General features: G+C 41.8%; 1 long non-coding RNA gene across 1 annotated transcript in view; it reads right to left on the reverse strand.

The window, feature by feature from the left end:
• Positions 1-19,689, reverse strand: part of LOC141961521 (uncharacterized) — a 45,065-nt gene that overhangs the window by 24,706 nt on the left and 670 nt on the right. Inside the window, exon 2 of the long non-coding RNA XR_012633771.1 lies at positions 6,863-6,958. This is a non-coding gene — a long non-coding RNA (uncharacterized LOC141961521). The remainder of the gene's footprint in view (positions 1-6,862; positions 6,959-19,689) is intronic.

The following is a 19,689-nucleotide window of genomic DNA, read 5'->3' on the forward strand; positions in this document are numbered from 1 at the left end:
TAACGAGCTCCTCCCCAGGAAGCTTTTCTGATCCTAGAAGGGCTGCACTGACCCTTCAGTGTTTGGTTTTAGGGACAGAACACAGGACAAAAAGGACCTAGCACACTGTCAGATTTCCTGCAGCTGTGTGCAATGCTGCACTAGAAGCATCAGACAGGAGGGTCTCCAGAGCTTGGCTGTGACATGCCACCAAAAAGCTTCATTGGTACAAATCTAGGACACAATACACTGCACCACGGCAAGAGCAGAAAGATAAAAGGACCCCAGACTGTAGCTTCTGTTACAGTCACTTCCTCCCTCAGTCGTGTAACCTGGCAGCCCAAGGTGCTAATTCCTCATGGTGCTACACAGTGCAATGCACCAGAGAGGGTCTCTCAGTGCCTGCTGCACCGCTGAGCTGCGTTGTCTGGCTGTACCCCGAGCTGCCTGCCTTCTCGATGGCCTTCCTCCTGCCAGTCAAAGGCCAAGGCTTTTAGCAGGCTGTCTGGATGTGTCCGAACAACTGGAGCTCCCTTATTCATCCTCAGCACCTCCTTTACACTAATCTTTTTTCTGACCATCTCGTTTTCTGAAGTGCTCCATCAGGTAATTATAAAGCCCTTCTGTGTCATTTTATTTCAAGAACCAGCAGGTTTTGTGTGCTGGTACTGTCTTTGCTGCAGAAAGCAGGATCAAGACCAAGCATTTCTCAAGGAACTCGCCCGTTGAATCTCAGGACACTCACTCCCTTGTCTCTCCTTATTCACTTTAAGACGGCAGTTTCATGCACCAGACACACTCTCTTTACAACCTCTTCAAAGCAATCCTTGTCCAATGTGATGAAATTTCTCAGAAGATGAAGCTGTCCAATACCCAGACATGCTGCCACTTGCTTTTTGTTTGTGCTGTTCCCTCTATCCTTCAGAGGGTGATCAGTGTTGCCTTGTCCCTCATCTTGCAGAAAAGAAATATGTGTCCTAAAATCAATCAGCCACTCTTCGGAGGGCCTTGCCCTATCCTTGAACACTGTTACTGTCCAGCAGAATATTTTCAGCTCATCACATTTTGCTGATTATCTTGACAAGACTTTCAACTCCCTGTGCTTTCTAGGTAGAGCAGGAGAAGGGTAATTGAGACATAGCAGGTCATTCAGTCCTCTGCCAGTCATCATCTTAAGAGACATTTAGTCCAGTGTTGGCCATGTCTTGGTCCTGCCTTTTCATTAACACCTTTATAAGACTAGACCATCATGTGGTGCCAAGTGAAATGTAATTGCAAAGCCAAAGAAAACCTTCTTGTTGACCTCTATCTATGATTAGTCTCCGTAACAGTGTTTGCAGTATAACCTGTATACACTTGCAGAAATGATGTTGTTCCTCTGGTGTACCAGAAAAATATAAAAATGTAGCTGCAAGGACTGTAGGAAGGACCTTGTTCAGAGGCAGAGAGCTCAGTGAAACCATCTTAAGGAACAAATTTGAGGTAATGCACATCTCCCTTGTTTATAACCCGTGTCTGGCTCCACCTACACTGTAGAGTCTCTTCTCCCAAAACTGGATTGTACAGTAGATGATCTCCTTCTCTGCTCAGCTCTGCTGGCATGCCATAGTAAATATTTGTACAGCACATTTGACGTTAGACTGCTTTCAGTGAAAAAAACTCTTGAAGCTTATTGTGGAAAAGAAAGAAAGGGAAAACTTAAATATCACTGCTGAAGTACTACCATAGAACCTCCTTGGAGTAATGTGCCTATACTCCAAGTTCTTCCAGAAGCCACATAACCCTGTCATATTATATCCTCATCACACACTACAAAATATTCTCCAGAGTGAGGAGACAGCTGTTTGTGGTACATGAGGGATCAGGCCATCCATCTGGGACATAAAATTCCCATAAGACATCCTTCAATATTTCTAAATAAAACGTTATTCTCAGTTATCTGACTTAAGGGGGGGGGAGAGTAAAAGACAAAGTAGGGACTATTCTCAAGAAGTTTAACTTCACTGAAAGTCCAGTTTGTTGTTAAAAACAGTGTTAGAGGATATTTTCAGCCAAATCTAACAGGTTTCTTAAGGCTCACAGCTGAGTGTGCTGGAGGGCACTGTGTCCACAGGCTCAGGGCAGCACGGCAGGGGCAGTGTTTAGGGAGGAGCTGCTGCCAAGAAAGTGGAGCAGCTGTGCAAACTGTGGTGCCTACTGAAATAAACTTAACAGGAATTTTTCATTTTTGCTAAGGAAGTCTCACTTTAAAATTAAATCCCACTTCCTCTTAAGGATCATAAAAGAATATGCCAGCCAAAACCTGCCTGTACTCGGGTATGGTGCACATTTTATTAAAAACAAAGAGAATATCGCTTAGAGCCCCACTCACGCTTACCGTGTAGTAACTTTATTGCTATACATGGGTGTTGCTGCAATAACTGCATCTCTTTACATCCACGCTGCTGTCCTTTGCCCTCCAACGCAAGGAATATGCAGGTGGATTGAATGTGCTCTCACCATGAACACTGCAGTGATAGCTGGCAACATGCTGAAGACTTTCAGTTCCTATTGACCCTGATGAGAAGGGAAAGCATTCAGAATCTCCTCTGAGGCCCTGCTTTGCCATTGTATCTTGTTTAAAAGGGTTGTTAGTACCATTATGAAAGAAGTAGGTCACAGATAACCCTTACCAGTTCCCGTCTACCCACTTTGCTACTGATGTGGATTAGCACAAAAAAAAGTAAGGTTCTTTTCTCACATAAGGATGATGCAAATTACTTTCTCATGTTTAATTCTATCACATGAAAAAGGGACAGCTGAGCTGCTCACATGTCTATTTGATTTTCTTCTGTACATTTTTTGCTGGGTTACTAGGACTTCCCTTCATCCCTTTCATATCAGCACAGAGACAGGACCTTGTTAGGTTGCCTCTTTGTATTTAAGAAACCAAATCTGCCCCTGCTGCTGGCATTGAAAACCCCAGGGGAAGGAAAACCACTTTCTGACCTCCAAAGTATTTTCTGAATTAAGTGGATCCTTTCTTTTTCACCAGAGACCACAGAACAAAGCTTCCTGTGATCAGTCTTTATGAACTGAAGAGATATTGGGAACTGATGCAACTCAGCATTCAGTGTGCCATTACTCCAGAGACAAATTCCCTCTAATTTACTTTCCTGGTTTTGTTTCTCTCTTCTGTGGCCACATTGTCCTTCCTCTACACTTATCCCAGTGCTGAGCAGTGAAAGCATCGAGGTCCAAGCTGATAAACAGCAGATGAATTCCACTGCTGTACTCAGTGGCTCTTTCTGTACTTTAATTGACTTCTTAGGTCAAAAAGGACTTTATAGGCCAGTTTTTCCTTATCGCGAGAGTAACAGTGCACATACAGAATGGAGACATTTATATCCAGCTCCAGGAACAGCATGCTAACTATGTTTATCTTTCCAGGAGATTGTGCCAGACTCATCACCATGGTACCTGCAGTGCACAGACTTTTAGCTGTGGCCTTTTGATACAGAAGCCATTTGGAAGCTCTCACCCAACTGCTGGGAGCCACAAAGAGCAAGGGACCATTGATGCTGCTCTTGAGTTATTTGAGGAGGAGGGAAAATGTTAGACTTGTTAATCATTTCTTACTATTTGCATCATAGTACACTCTGGTACACTAAGTGCCTTAGCTCTCCTCCTAGGCTTGAAGGTTTGTGGATTATTAATCATCCCTACTTTCAAATATATAAATCATGATAACAGTAAAGGCAAAGGAGGAGAAGAAGCAATCTGCTGTTAACCCTTACAGCTCAGAGGGTGTATTCCTGCCAGATACATTTTCCTGATCTCATCAGGAGTCCTCAAACCCACTCAACACAGTAATCTCACATCCACCAATTCTGAGGCTGCAGGCCAGGCCCAGAAGATGACGGGGAGGTCCCAGGCTGCTGTACTGAGGGAACACAGTTGGCTGGACATCAAATCCCATTTCATTCCTTGCATGAGGGTCTGGAGCAAAAGCACACAGCACTGCTGCAGACACAAATATCGTTGGGAGAAAACAAGACACATTGGGCATTGAAAAAAACACAGGGAAAATAAGCTTGCTAGGATTCTCAGGTCCATAGAAACCAGGCTAAATTAACAAAGATTCACAGGTGACTTGATGCTAATAAAATTCTCAGACAAAAAAAAAAAAAAAAAAATCCCAAATCCCTCCTTCCCCGTTCCTGAATCATTCTAGCCTTTACCTAGGCTAAACCAGTGGTTTTGAACTGGAGCAGACCTTCCTTAGCTGGTCTAAATGTTATATTCAATAAATACTTATTGGAACAAGGCTGCGTCTAAGCCAAGCCCACAGGCTAGACAGTCTTCTAGTCTACAGGAAATCTGTCAAACTGTTCAGACCTTTGTCAGTGCCAGAAGTCTACATTGACTTCAGTCCCAGCTAATGAAGTTCTCAAAAGCCAGAGCAAACCACTGCTCAGGCTGGACTGTCTTTCAAAGCTACAACAAGATCTGTAATCCAGGAATCACATCTTCCATTAAGCTCCAGACAGTGCATAACCATACTATGTAATGTATCATTAAAATCCTCCACTTCATCACAGCTAGGAAGAGTTTAAAAATAAATAGGTTTATTCTAAATAAATTTGCAATAAACAAATAGGCTCAAAGTAGGGTTATTTTCAAAATTTTCATTTTTCTTAGATAAAATCTTTACAAAACACTCTGCTATTTCAGGGAAGGAGGGAAAGAGGAATGGCTAGGACGGGTTTTGGGGAAAACTTTTGATAAGGTTAAGATTTAGTACTGGAAAAAAGATATTTTATGATTGAAAAGACAAAATTTACAAATCAATACCACCTGAAGTGATTTATCTCAGGACAGCATCATGGTCTGCTCACAGAAAGACTCATCTCAAGTGATTTATCTCAAGACACCAACGCCAGCTCTCATCTCTCCTCGCTTCAGTGCTAGGGAATCTCTGCCAGCCACAAAAGAGGACGATGCTCGCTTCAGCTCTGGGACCAGCCTCAGTGTGTGAGAGAGGTGCTGCGCTGTGCCACACTGCTGTGACCTGCCCTAAGCCAGGCCTGCCTACCCAGGCCTTCAGAAAGCAAGTCCCTGGGTGAAGTAGGGGACTGCCTAGATCATTAGGGTAAATCTACAGCAAAAATTTTCCCCTGATAAAAGAATTTATTTCAGGTAGACCTCTCCTTGCCCAAGTTTGTGCACAGACACGAGGTTTGTTCATGCCAAGCATCCTAGGCTGGCTCTGGGGAAAGGAGAAGGTGCTGCTGCTTAGAGCAGAAGACAGCTGTTGTAACAACACAGCCTCTGTACATGTGCTGGGAGTATTTTGTCCAACAGTTTGGTCATTTTAAAATTAAATATAGCACAGAATGACAAATTATTGTTAATTGTCATGACTTGTGTGCATGGTTTATGCTATGGCACAGATTAACATTTGGGTTTTTTTTTCTGTTGTGCTACAATGTTTATGGCTAATAACAGTAAATCTACTTTTTATGTCACCAGTCAGCCATAATGCTCAAAGGCCTTGCAGCAAAGCAAAGCAGCTGAAATCCTAATTACAGTGATGATGACTGAGAGCTGTAGTTGCAGTATTTCTAAACACTCGTTTGATTTCAGGTTTAACTGTGTCCTAACTAGGCATGTTTATAAGAGATCACAAAAGGCTGGTTTGTAAGTATATACAGCCAGATTTTCATGTAAATCAGCATAGTCCCGTTGCAATCCCCTGGGCTCCAGCCCCAGGGAAAGGGTTGATGTCAGTGGAGCTACATCATTTTACAGCAGCAGAGTCCATTACATTTAAGAGTTTGCAGCACCAGAGTGGGTCTTAAATATTGAAGGCTTTATCCTGCAATGGGCTAAAAGGATTCACATGTCCTTGCAGCAGCAGGCAGTTAGTGCATCTCTGGAGAAACCCAGACCTCTGCGTAGTCATTTTCTGTTATCATCCGAGCTAGGCTATGTACGTACTGTCACGGTGGGTGAAGCTCACCTCTGTGAAGAGTCTGCACAGAGCACACCTTGGTTCGAAGCCCACCATAGCCTTTGAAGTGAATACGAATGCATTTATGCAAGGGAAAAATGCCATTCTCTCTAAATTATCCTTTTTACAGCCCTGGAGCTACAAACCCTATGCACAGAACTGTCTCATGAACATACATTCAAAAATCTCTGCAGATATGATAGGGTCAGAGCAATAGTTCTGCTTAAATTTAGACTGACAATTACAGAAAACAGCTCTAGCATTTCTAAAAGGAAAAATATATCTGTTTCCCCTCTGTGCTAAGACTCGGTGGGTCCAGCATAAAGTGTCTAGAATATCAGCAGTACCTCAAGAGACATAATAATCAATCTTATCTTCATAATTTATTCAGGTATTTATAAATAGCTAATAAAATTGAGAAACTTGTAAGTGTACGAAGCAGGAACAAAAAGATGTGAAATCGTTAAATAAATGGAAGCTGTTACTAAGCTTTCTCATTTAGCTGTGATTAAACCACAGGAAGGTTCAGCCCTTTGTGTTCTGATGTGAAGGTGAGGATGAGCAGAGGCAACGAGGTCCCACCTAGGGCAGCCTGGGAGGGTGGAAAGCCAACGCAAGTTCTTATCAAAGGGTACATACATTATACTGTTGATGCTGGTAGGGGAAGGCTCAGCTCCACTCATGGGAGGGTTGGCTAGCCTAGCTGTAGCCGATAGCAACTGTCACATGGAGAAGCTCTCAACTCTCCAGGCAGAGGAAAGGGGCTGCTATCCCAAGAGCTGCCTCGGGGAACCTAGAAGCAAAGCTATTCTCTAAGTAATTATGCCAGGAAGAAGTTAGCTTTATCTCAGAAGTTATCTATATCTGAACAGAAGAAATACTCCAGAATACCTGTAGAGCTAGCTGTAGCTGTCCCAGAATAGCTCAGTCAATCAGTCTGCCCACACAAACAAGCCGTCAATGATTCATCTTGCAGAATGACTTTTCCTGGAGGGAAAAATGAACAGTAAGGGTTTGTGGCCTGGCTGAGGCTCAAGTTACATCTCTTATGCTCTCTTCCTACAATGAACTTCTCCAGGACTCTTCTGAAATGCTCTCAAAGGCAGAGGGGGCAAATTTAGCTTTCTGCTGCATCGGTGTCAGTGATTTTGCCCTCACATGAGTGGATATTAGCCCATTTTGGTTTTCAGCTTTTTCTCAGATGCCAGCTCTTCTTTTTTCTAATCTACATAAGAGTAAATATTGCCAGAAGCAAGACTCTTAGAACAGCTCTTGAATCATCTCTTCTGTTTTCTAAAAGCATTTGAATTAGACTGAGAAAGCCACCCTGTAGTCATATAAACTATATATTGAGCATACTCATTTGATTACAATCACTTTGGTTTCCTGGACTAACATTTAAATAGGAAAATACATTCAAAATGAACCAATATTAGATATAGTCCTTGCAGGCAAAACACTTATTTTGCTGAAAACTTGGAACACTGCAATACAAGACAGGGGAAAAAAATCCAGTCTGTTTTATGCAAATTGTAAGAAAGTAAGAAGAAATAAAAAAAACATGCCAGAAATACTACTGAATCCACCAACTGGATATTGCTTTATGGGCAAGTTCTTAGGCAGAAAGCAATAGTAACTTATATTTTCCACAACAAACTTGAAAATGCACTTATAGTATAGTGGATTACGGCTTTGTGAAATATTACAGTTTTCTTTACTTGCTTTTGCAGGTAGTTAAATTTAAGTGCTCCTTACATTCCCCCTCATCCCCAAATTTAAAAGGTAATAAATTGCTTTAGTGTTTTCAATTTCTTTTCCTTCAAGAGATGTAAATTGATTGCCTGAATCCCTCCACAAACTTTATTCTTATGAATAGGGGAGAATAATTTACAAAGCCATTGGCCCCACCTAATCTCCCTTTAGCTCCAGGTCTCCTTTCTCAGAGGCCACCACTACAACACTTCATGTCCAGCAAGACAGCAGAGCAGCCCCCATAGCCCCACATCGTGCTGCCCCACAGCCTGGCCGAGAGGGATGGGCACAGGGTCTGTTGTACCTTTCAGCTCAGTGGCGTGGAAAATACAGCAGGACCCAGAGAAGCAAAGGGATAAGGGACACTCCTGAGATACACTCTTGGGATGTGCCTGAAAAGTAGTTCTTCTTGGGCTAGTAAATCACTTGCGTGTAAACCAAACAGACTGGTTTTCAAACTTCCTGGCTGGAATCAGCTACAGAATAGGCATAAAATAACTTGACCAAATAAAAAGCCAGAAGTTGCTAACTGGCACAGTTTAACAAAGTGAAAGCTTAGGCTCAGGCCAAGAGCATGACCACTTCAGGCTCCAGCCTCAGGAGCAGCAGTCTCTAGTAAGTCTAGTTTTGCTGCAGTGCTTTGAGGTGCTGTCACAGGGATCTGTGATGCTCCTCTACAAGAGGTGACCACCTCCAGCACACTGGTAATGGCACAGGGACCTGTCCTGCCCCTCTGCCTCAGTTTTCCCAGGTCAGCCTAACCCATAGTCTAAACTGTGATGGAGGCAGGTCTACACAAACCCACCCAGCAGCAGGCTGGGCTGGCTGGCTGAGGCAGAGGCCAAAGCAGCAGCAGGGAGGAGGATGGGAGCAGCACTAGTGCCTGAGGCCATCTCGCCTACATTACTGGATGTTCGCACAGGCTCTGGTCACGGTGAGCAACAGGCACACAGCATTGGTGGTGGCACCCTCCCATAAAGATGTTGCTTGCCACGAGCATGAACTGCCAGGCCTCTTCGGGCTCAGGAGACCTCACTGCTGAGTGACATGGATCATCAGGACCAGGCAGCTGCCCTGGCCCTTCTTCTCCCACACTGGCACAGACATATGGAGGAACAAGCCTGTATCAAAATCCAAAATCCATATCTAAAAAGGCTTTCAGTCATGCACAGTCAGAAAGTCGCTTCCACAGCTAAGATTACTGAGACGAGAAATTTGTTTTAAGTTTTGGATGGGGGATTTGGCTTTCTTCTGCTCCCAGCACACTGGGGATCCAAGCCATGGCTGGAGCCCTACCAAAACTACCTATTCCTACAAAGATCAGAGCAAGCATGAAGCTTTTGTCAATGCAGTTTCAAAACACATTATAGAGACTACAATAAAGTCCTTTGCAGGCCAATAGCATGGTGAAAAAAGGAAGCTTATTTAAAACGATCTGTACCTTTTGATTCTGCCTTTTGCAAAATAATATAGCAGCATGGGGAGTGATGAAGGGGAGAAATCAACTCAAGGTGGGTACCCTCCTCTACATGGTTGGAATTTTCCAGGAATAACAATCATTCCCTAAGTAAAGCCTTGTTGCTATTCACTGCACACATTCCATACAGCCTCATCAGCCATCCCGCGTGCAGTGCAAAGTGCAAGTGTGCTTACTGTCAAGTGACAGGAAGAAAAATGCCATCACCAGGCCAGTGCCTGCTGCAGCAGATTCACAAAATGGAAACTTGCAAAGCCTTAAAGGGTAAAGGGCTGGCAGCGTGGCTAATTCTGTAAATAACTTGCACGCCTCGCAAGGGAGGCACATCTCTTAGGCGAGATACCGAGATAAGACAGACAACCCAAGAGCTGAAGCTGACGTGCACAAGCAGCAGGGGTGCTTGGCTGAGAAGTGTCGGCCAGCAGAAAGCAGGGCCTCCCCAAAGCCCTCGCTGTGCTCTTCCTCCGCCTTTCACCGAAGGTAGCGGCTCTTCCTGCCTCACTCATTTAAAAAGCTCCCTAAAAGGTGAGGGAAGCTGTGAGAGAAGTGAAGCATTTGGCAAAATGCAGCCGTTTGAAGATGTTAGATGTGCAGAAAGCCTGTAATCCCATCCCCAACCTCTAATGTCTAGTGACAGACCGTCAAACGTTCCCTCTTTATTAAATTCAACTGTGAACAAAATTAGCAAAGAAATATAGGGTTTAATTAATGTTTGCCTTGACCATGAATGAAAGAGAACTTTAATTTTTTTACTGTATTTTACTAATCAGAGTCATTCAATATCTTGGATGCTAGTAAATTAATTCTGAACTAATGAAGTTAAAGGAGGTCATTTGTTAGAGAAAACTGATTACATACTGGGATCTCCTGGGGACCTAAATGAGAAAATCTCTATAATGAAAAAATATTTTAAATGATGCAGGTCAACCAAGTAGATCATTAAGGATACAGGGGGCTGGAAATATTAATGACACCACGACAGGGAAATGCCAAAAGGGAAGTGGGCTGACATAAGTAAGCAGAAAGGCATTTACAGTGCTAGCTTGGGGTTTTTTCCCTTTTAATAATTGAAACACATGAATTTCATTGCTTGCCTCAAATTAGTCACCTGTGCCCAGATATTTCAATGACAGCGTAACAGCGATGCACTAATGTGCATTATGTACGTAAATTTATTTGTGTAGAACAGAAACCCTTTTAGTAGCATAAATCACAGTGGCACCTAAGGACCCAAGCCAAAATATGGGCTGCATTGGGTGAGACATGGGAAAAAGTCTGCAAGGGGCAAGGAGGGATCCTTACTTCTTGGAGGTTTAATTTCCACAAGCAAGTAGCAGTCAAGGGATGGAGGTTTACTTGGCACATTACAGTATCCAGTACAGAAATCCAGGCCTGAACAGACCTAGCTAGAACAATGGGAGCAGCGTAGCCTGGATGAACAAAAAACATTCTCAGGGGCTGGAGCTATGTTCTCTCTAGCCCAGAAATCCCCCTGCCTTGGACCATGGCTGTGGGAGATGCTATTTAGGGAGACACGTGAGCCTGACCACTGTCTTCAGCCTGTAGCCCCTGTGCTCCTCCAGCAGCTGTAAATAGGGATTGCAGTAGGGATGTAGAGGACACTGGTGTACCTCCACTCTTTATATTCACTTCCAACCCACTGTCTGAAATTAAATGTGTTTAGTTCTGTTTAGAACCTGCTGACACCATGACATTCTGTAGACTCCTGTGACAACATATCCCAGAAGTCTGCTGCCTGCTATGAAAAGGTAATTTCTTTCACCTGCCTTACATTCATCTCCTACCAGTTTCAGTACGTTCCTCCACAGAGAAGTAGTGCAGAACTTGGTGAGAAACAGTTCTGCATTCACCTGATTCATGATTCTACTAACTCTGGACATATCTTCCTCAGCAGCAAAATAATTCCCAATGCTCAGGGCCCTTCCTGAGGACACCCAGCACTGTGTTCCCTTCTGTGGCTGCCACTGCACATGGATCTCATGATTTCAAAGAGCCATCAGCAATGGCTCATTCCTAACCTCTAAATGCCAGTTCTGAGTCTGGCATTCTGCAGGCAGGATTTAGATTATTCTTTTTCCTTGTGCATCAAGTACTCTTCTGAGAATCCCCAAAATATCCCTCTTACGATGTTCACATCAACGCTGAGGATGTGACTGAGCCTAATCCTGCATGGCAAAGCATATAAGCATTTGACACAAAGGGAGCATCAGATAGCATCCATACTGAGGTTTGCTGAATTTTACTGAGCCAGTTTACAGAGCTTCAGGATACTTTCAGGAAAAAAAAAATAAAATCAAAGGGGTTATTGAAGGTAGAAATCAAACAAGGCAGGAGGTGCAAGCAACATCATCTCACAAGGAGTGGCAAATGTAACCTGGCAAGAAAATTTGCACGGTATGGCTAGGAAAAAAAAAAAAAAAAAAAGAAAAAAAAAAAGAGATCTCCATTCAATAGTACAAGGATGGGAGGATCCTCTCATGAATTCAGGAAGGCAGAAGGAATCTAGGGAATATTAGTGGAGAAATTAATGTATTGATTAAGGATAAACAAAGCAGTACCAAGAAAATCACTTAAAACCAGCCTTTATGAAAAGGGAAGTAAAGCAGTTAAAGCACTGACACATCTGTTTACAAAGTTTATCAGAAAGGAGTTTAGTCAAAAGAAAGGAGAACCAAAAGCTATCCTAGATCCACTAAATCCACTTTTCAGGATGTCTTCACCAAATTAGGCATAGAGAAATATGCTAGTCCTACAGAGCAGATGCAAAGTATTTAAATGAGTACATCAGGCAGTTCTATCACAAAGGGATGTAATTAGATTTGAGGAGCCAATACCTCCAGCAGAGCCTGAAAGGGCGATCAACAGTTTACAGCTTGGAAAACTCCCAGAACTGGAAGCCAGATTCTTCAGAGCATTTAAACAAAAACCCATCCCCTCATTAAATGGAGCATTTGCTGAAATTCCAGGAAAGACTAGGATGAAGCTACCACACTATTCCCACACAGAAAAAGGCAAAGTCATTAATTATTGAGGGTTCTTATGGTTTATTTCTCTTTTAAATATGGGTATTAAAATTAGTGCTAAAAGGCTGATGACAAGATGGAGATTGTTTTTTTCAATAGTAAGCATTTCTGACCTTTTAGTTACCAGTTGTTTAATTGCAGTCTCCAGATGAGCAGTAATAGCAATTGATTTGTGTTCATTAAACTCCATCATAGAACCAAGAACTAATCCTGATGTTTTACAATGTAAAGACAGCATTAGACTGAGTTAAGTAACTACATCAGTTAATATTATGATGATAATTTGGCTTCAAAGTAAGTATGCCTTGTATTGAACCGAAAACTAGAATTCCTGTAAAAGCTTCTTCATTAAATAAATATTCCTCAACAACGGAATTAGCTGAGACTCTCTGTCTCTTTTTACCTGCTCTTTCAGTCAAAGTTTTCTGACCATCTTCAAAGGAAAAAGCACAACAGTTATAACACAAACATTGCAATACCCTATTTTCTTTTCATTGTAAGTATCTCTCTCCCTCTCTCCATTTATATCTGTTATATTGAAATATTATGAAAGCAGGTATTAATTTAAAAAACCTGGACTTATCAACTATCTGACACAAAACCCAAAAAACTCAAATCTTTGCATGTGTGTTTAATATCTAGTAGAAAGGGTTGACATAGTCAACTGAAGATGTTAGTTCAGTACAACCAAAAAAACAGGAAAAGAGAAGGACAGTTCGACCCAGCTGAAAAGAAACAGAATGCTAACACAGTATAGGGGTGGGGCGGAGCCTTCATTCCTCCATGAAAGCAGAAGGCAAGTTTAAGGTAATATAACATCCAGAAACGTAACTGTCACCTTCCTGGATCCTGAGAATTAACTTCCGTATCCCACTGGTGTTATTATGTTGGTGTCACCCATGGAATTACTGTACCACAAGAAGTGTGAAGAAAAAAAACGTAAGTTTGAAAGAAACTTGCAATATATTTGCTCTCACCCCAACAGAATGGAAAATAATATGACCAGAAGTATCAGAGTGATATATTTCTCACTGCACTACACTTATGTGGAGGACTACATTTGTAAAGCAGCTAATTACAGTTTGAATCATAAGTAAGCACTGAAGCTGAGTTTCATTTTACTGACATGCATAAATTTTCCTCACCTATAAAACTTGGAGCAGGTGTACAGTGGTTGTACATGGCTGGTGCTATCACTCAACATGGTTGATCCAGATGGAAAATGAACAATGGTTTGCCATAACTCATATGCACCTTTTGAAGGCAGTATATTATCTATGCAATGTTGAGCAACAATTTCTCCATTCCTAACCATGGAAGAACCATGTATAGTGTTTATATATATATATATATATATATACACACACACACATATATTTAATTTAGAGCACAGATTGTCCTAAATTACAACTGTGCAACATAAAGCATTTATGCTCCTGTGAAAGATGTTCTTCACAGTTTGGCATCACCACTCAAATTTCTTAAGACACCTTCACCTTTTGGCACAGTAGTCCTTGGAATTTACAAATTCCAGCATGTTAGCATGCCCTGAGTCGTGTCTACAGAGATGAATTCTGGTTGTCAATGGAAATTCAGGATGTATAATGTAAGATGTGCACATGCTCAAACTGGAAGAGGACATCTATGAAATCTGCCGATTGTAACTTGAAAAAAAGGGTGAAATTTATCATCAGTGAAGCACATGCATTAAAAAAAAAAAAACCATAACAAAACTTTTTTACGCATCGCTGGCCAAAAACACAATGGATCCATCACTAAAGTTTAGCGAAAGTATTAGCTCAATAATAAAAGGAAATTATAACCAAGTGTGTTTCTGAAGAAGCCAACTGACACTTGCTGTTGAGGGATTCCTCAGTACCGTTTAACACAGAATCTTCTTGCAAAGTTTATTTCTCATTTCTAAGACAAGAATGAAGTTCAAGAGATTTATTATTAAGACCGAGCCAATAAATTCCTTCATTTATTTTCCATTCAAGCATGCTCACAGAGTTTTAGCCCCATTGAGAGTTGGCGGCAGATCTTTGCTCTCAGTTACTACTACAACGCCGCAGTGGAGTTCAAGTGAAACGAAACACTATTTCAAAATAAACATCTCTGCCTCATGTCCAAACACTGTATGACATTGTATCACGAGAGGCTAAAGTAAGTCTGGTAGAAAACCAATCAGTTATTCTAACCGCTGTTTCCTACAGCTGCTAAGTGTAGCATGGTAATGAAAACATGGGGGTTTGCACAATCCTAAAATATTGCAATGTCTTGGCTGTGAAAGAAGAGCGTGGCTCAAGCTGAAGCAATCTACTTCACACCAGTCTAATCTTGGTGTAATTAGAGGATTGCTGCCAAATATAAAGCATATGCTTTGTCCAAAATCTCAATGCAAATCTCTGTGTGTGTATATATGTGTTGAATTATTAAATTCAGAAACCCATAGCAACATCTATGATAATATATACTGCTGCTATTATTATACACAAGCAGCTCTAAAGCCACTTTTAATCAAAAAGGATCCTTTTAAATCTATACCTGGTTTTAGTGACATTACTGTTAATGCACCTGATGAAATATTAAGCATGCAATTACTGTACATGCTCTATAAATGGCTTTCCTGACATTCAGACTATATAGAAGGCTGTGTCAAAATGGGAGGGAAGATATTTTTCTCCCAAGTATCTTTTTCCCACAGAGAGATTCAAGATTAGGTTGAAAGCATTTTACTCAGAAGAAATGAGAGCCCCAACCAAATGCTGCATTCATTATAAAAAAAAAAAAAAAAAAAAAAAAACAAACAAAAAAACACCAACAGACTGGAGGAGAGAAACCAGCAGAACTCCCAGTTGCTGTCCTGAAAGAAGGTGAGGCAGCCATGTTCAAGTTCCACACCTGGGGCTCCCATCTGGTACGTGTTGAGTGGCTCACAAAAGGAAGGGAGATTGAGTCAATCTTCTCAAAAAAGCTTGTTACAGCCTTGCAAGCACAAGGCACGTATAAGGAGCATGGGATAAAGGTCACTTCATGCTCATTTTTTCTAGGAAAACAGAGCATTCAGAAGTAAGAAGCAGCCACAGTCTAATCCCTGATACAGTTCATGCTCTATACAGTGTAAAAATGAAGGTTCATTTTGCAGGCATCCTATTGCCACCCCACTTCTGAAACTGCAGCCATAACCAGTACTGACTGATAGTGTCTAATATGGATGTGCTAACGTAATTATATCTACACAGGAGGCGTCAAAAACGCACTCGCATGAACATTTGGAGGGCTATAGTATCTGTCTGTCAAGTACACAAGGCTCCTAGTAAAACCCAGTATCACTAAAATATAACTCCTCACTGCAGTCAGCACACTCCATCCTCTCACTGCATGTGCACACACAGAGTCACTCTAGCATTGTGCACTGATACGACTAAATTATTGGCAAAAATAGGTAGAAGCCCTACAAAAACAGTTTCACTGCAGGACATTTATAACCCTTTGTGATTAGCCCATTAGAAACCCATCACATTGTTGCTGATTGCTGTGGTTATGGGCAATCTGCTCATTGTTGAAACAACATGCACAGCGAAAAAAAGAAAAGAAAAAAAAAAAAGCACGTCCTTTTACTGTTATAGGGACAAATGTTGCTTCTTCTTTACATACAGCATCTTCCTCTTGGACAACACAACCAGCTGCTGCAAACTGAGGGAGAAGTCTCCTGTTCTGGGGCACTGTCATCTGTTCTCTCCATGATTCTTCCCTATGAAATGAAAGAAATTGGCTGCCAAACAGGGGAATCCTTTCAATTCAACACTCACCCTTACTAGTTCCAGATCTGTGCCAGAAACCCTCATTCTCCCTGGACCTGAAGCTCCTTCCTACATTCCTGGCTCCTGTAGCACAATTTTCTTTCAAAAAGAGCATCATCAGTCCCCTTTTATTATACAGAAGCCTCTTCAGGAAAAGGCATAGCTGGAAGGATCCCAACAGCTGGTATTTATCCAGGAGACTGATAATTATATGCAACATGGGCCTCAAAAAATGATTAGTGCAGTAGAGACAGCTCCTGCTTTATAAAGATGTGATATAGAAGAGGTCAGGCTAAATACAACAATGCCTTCTGAACTTTAATATGATGAATCTGTGAAAAGATCATTTATTTTATTCAGTGTCTCATAACTAAATGATTATGCTCACCCTTCCTCCTAGCACAACACAAAATAATACTGCCCCAGACAGAATGAAAGATAATATGCTCAAAAAAAAAAAAAATTTAATCTACAGTGTTTAGATATTACTACCAGGAGGCACAAAGATATTATTCATTTTGGTCTTGCATTGGACAGCAACATCTGCATCAAAACAGATGCATTTTCAAAATAGCAATAAAAAATTACCCAGCTGATACAGCATCTGACATATTTCTGGTGTACTGCATTATTTCCATGCAGCTGGAGTTCTGCATTCAATATCCTAGTCCTCTGGATGTGGAAAAAAAGTTCTCTCCTTTTGTTCCTTTACAAGCCTGAATCTGGGATATGGGATGATAATCTAAATATTTAAACTATTATTCAAGTCTTTAATCAAAGCTACTAAACAGTCTTTCTGGACATATTCCAATATAAAATAAAATGCTTTGTGCTGTAATGGAAGAATTACTGCTATTAAAGGATTTAATCCTAAATATACCACAGCGCATTTCTTTATACATCAAGCAGAGTCTGAAGGGCTGCTATTTTTATCACGTTTGTATTTTGGAGATAAGCATTAACTGCAGATTACAGGATTGGTTCACACCAGGTTTCCCCACTGTACAAAGGTAGAGCTTTACAGAACCAGCAAAGCTAAACAGTTCTTAGCTAAAAGTACTGCAGGTTTAAATATCATTACCATATTTTCATACTTGTCTCTCTGATTAGCCTTTTCACGGTAGCAACTTACCCTGTTGCTAGGACAGATCCACTGGCAACCCAAGAAAGGTCTATAACAGCTGGAAGGACAAAAGGCAATCCCAGAGGATGGGGATGAATATGCTGGGCTGGGTGATACACTGCCACCCCCCGCAGCAGCCGCTGCCCCCCAGCACACAGCACAGCCCCGGGCAGGGACAGCAGGAGGGGTCTGGCTGGTGGGACGCTGCTAGAGGCATGTCCAAGGACAATGGTGACACCTTTGTTGGCAGAACCACCTATTTATTGCGTTAGGGTAGAGGAAAACAACACACCCATCAGAAGAGAGGCCATAAAACAGAGCTAGAACTTCTTTTGGCAGCATCCTGGAGGGAAGTATAGCAGCAAATGCACCCTCTGAAAATTAAAGCTGAGAGAAGAGAGAGGATTTCACTTTGGAGAGGTGTTCAGGGCAGAAAGCAGGGTTATTCACAGCCCTCCTTCGTCTTGCTGGCTGCCCATGATAATCAGAGAAGGAGGGTAATATGGGAAGCGAGGAATGATGAATGCAGTGATTTGAAAATATTTGCAAGCATCTCCTTCAGTCTCACTAGGAAATAATTGTTGTGGCAGTTTGGAGCTATTTGGGAACAGAATACATTTAAATGAAAGTGAAAGGGAGGAAAAATTATATTCACAAAGCTATCTAAGGATTCAAATAAGAGCTATTGGCCTGTGTAGAGAACTGATACCAGAAAGCAATAAAGAAATGACGTGAAGAGAAGGCACTGGGGGGAGGGGAGGTGGGAAATAATCAAAAACCTCACTAAAGGATTGGGAGACAGGAATCTGGTTTTATGAAGGAATCACTGAAGGAGAAAAGAGCAAGCCCAGAGGAAGCCACTGTCAAATATTTAAGAGCAGAGAATGATGGATTGAAGATTCCTGATGGATGCAAAAGGAAAAAATCCTCAGATGTTACTTCAGAAAGGGAATATAGAGCTGAAAGTGGATGACTCTGCACCGCAGAGGAGAGGATGGGATTAGTTCTGAATCCTTCTGCAATCTGTGTTTTTAAGGTAGCAGTGAAATACTTGACTGTAAACAATATGGCTCACAAGCAAGACACTAACAGGCTTGTGTTTACAGGGATGTTTTTCAGGACATCTCCCTTTGATGCAGGCTGGTTCCCACCTTTTTGAAGCAGCAGGAATGCTTGCCTATAGAAACAGCTGAAGACATTTTTATTGCTCTTTCACCCAGGTCTGCTCCAGGGAGCTCCAGATAAGGTACAGCAGAAGCAATGACAGTCCTCCCCAGAAGAACAACTTGCACTGGGGACACTGGAGCCAGGTTTGCTGAATTGGCTTCTGAAGGCAACGCTTTGGTTAGGGACCTGGCAGAATGCACTGGTGATAAATTAAAAGGAAATTACTCTAAACTGCTTCTTCAGAGAAAAAGGACAAAATTGTCCACCAAGTGAAACTAAAAAGCATATGAATCACTGGAGGAGATGAGTGTTTGGTTTAATTCACCATCATTCATATTCCAGAGGTTATGTCTCTCCAGATGAGAGGAACAGGCTTGTGCTGAAGCACCAGCCTGTAACTCTGAAATAGTGGTTTCAAATCCTGGCTTTGCTGCGTGGTTTACTCAGAGTGGTGAACATAATTCAGCTCACCGTATGCTTCATTTTCCCACACGCAAAATTAAAACACTCACACATCTACGTTTACATTTCACGGCTCTGGGAGGAGGTTGGACACCACAAGAGGGTTGGGCTCAAGAATCTGATGTCCAGATTGACAGAAAGCCAAGTGAAGGATGGATGTAAAAAGCAGTGGCCCTATTTGGGTGGATCAGAGTTGGTGCTACAGGAATGATTTATTTTTCATCTCAATAGCAACACCATAAAAACCTTCTGACCAAGCCAAAGCTTTTGATTTTAGAGTACCTGACAAAGTGTGCTGAGTTGGAAGAGCAGTTCAAAGAGCAATTCCAACCACTAAAACAGTTTTACCCCTCCTCATCCCTCTCTTCCCCAACAGATTTTGAGGAGGAACTCCTATTTCCACAATAGAGAATGCCTGTGCTGCTGCTAATAAATTCAGGTCCTGTATTACAAATGGGCATTAGTTCATAAGTAATGGTCTGACACCAGCAAGATGAAATTCAGTAGAGACACAAAGAGAAATCAAACACAAAAACATGAGTCAGGGATAACTGGTCTGGCAGAACCACTGAAGAAATGGAGATTATTACAGACCATCTGAATCTGAATTGCTACCATCATGCTGCACACACAAGGTTGATCCTGCTGTGGGATGCACTAGCAGATGCGTTACATGCAAGACGTGGGAGATGAACATTCTGCTCTACACACAGTTGAGAGATCTCAGCTGGAATATTGCAATCTTTGTGCATCATACCAGAAAAAATGTGGAGAATTTGGAGATGGTTCAGAGAAGATCAACAAGAATCATAATAATTATAGACAAACATGATTTACAGGAAAAGTTTGAAACAACTGTTTTAATTTTCACTATGGAAGCAGAGTCAGGC

Source organism: Athene noctua, chromosome 5 (genome assembly GCF_965140245.1).
Source record: "Athene noctua chromosome 5, bAthNoc1.hap1.1, whole genome shotgun sequence".
NCBI classification, from domain to species: domain Eukaryota; kingdom Metazoa; phylum Chordata; class Aves; order Strigiformes; family Strigidae; genus Athene; species Athene noctua.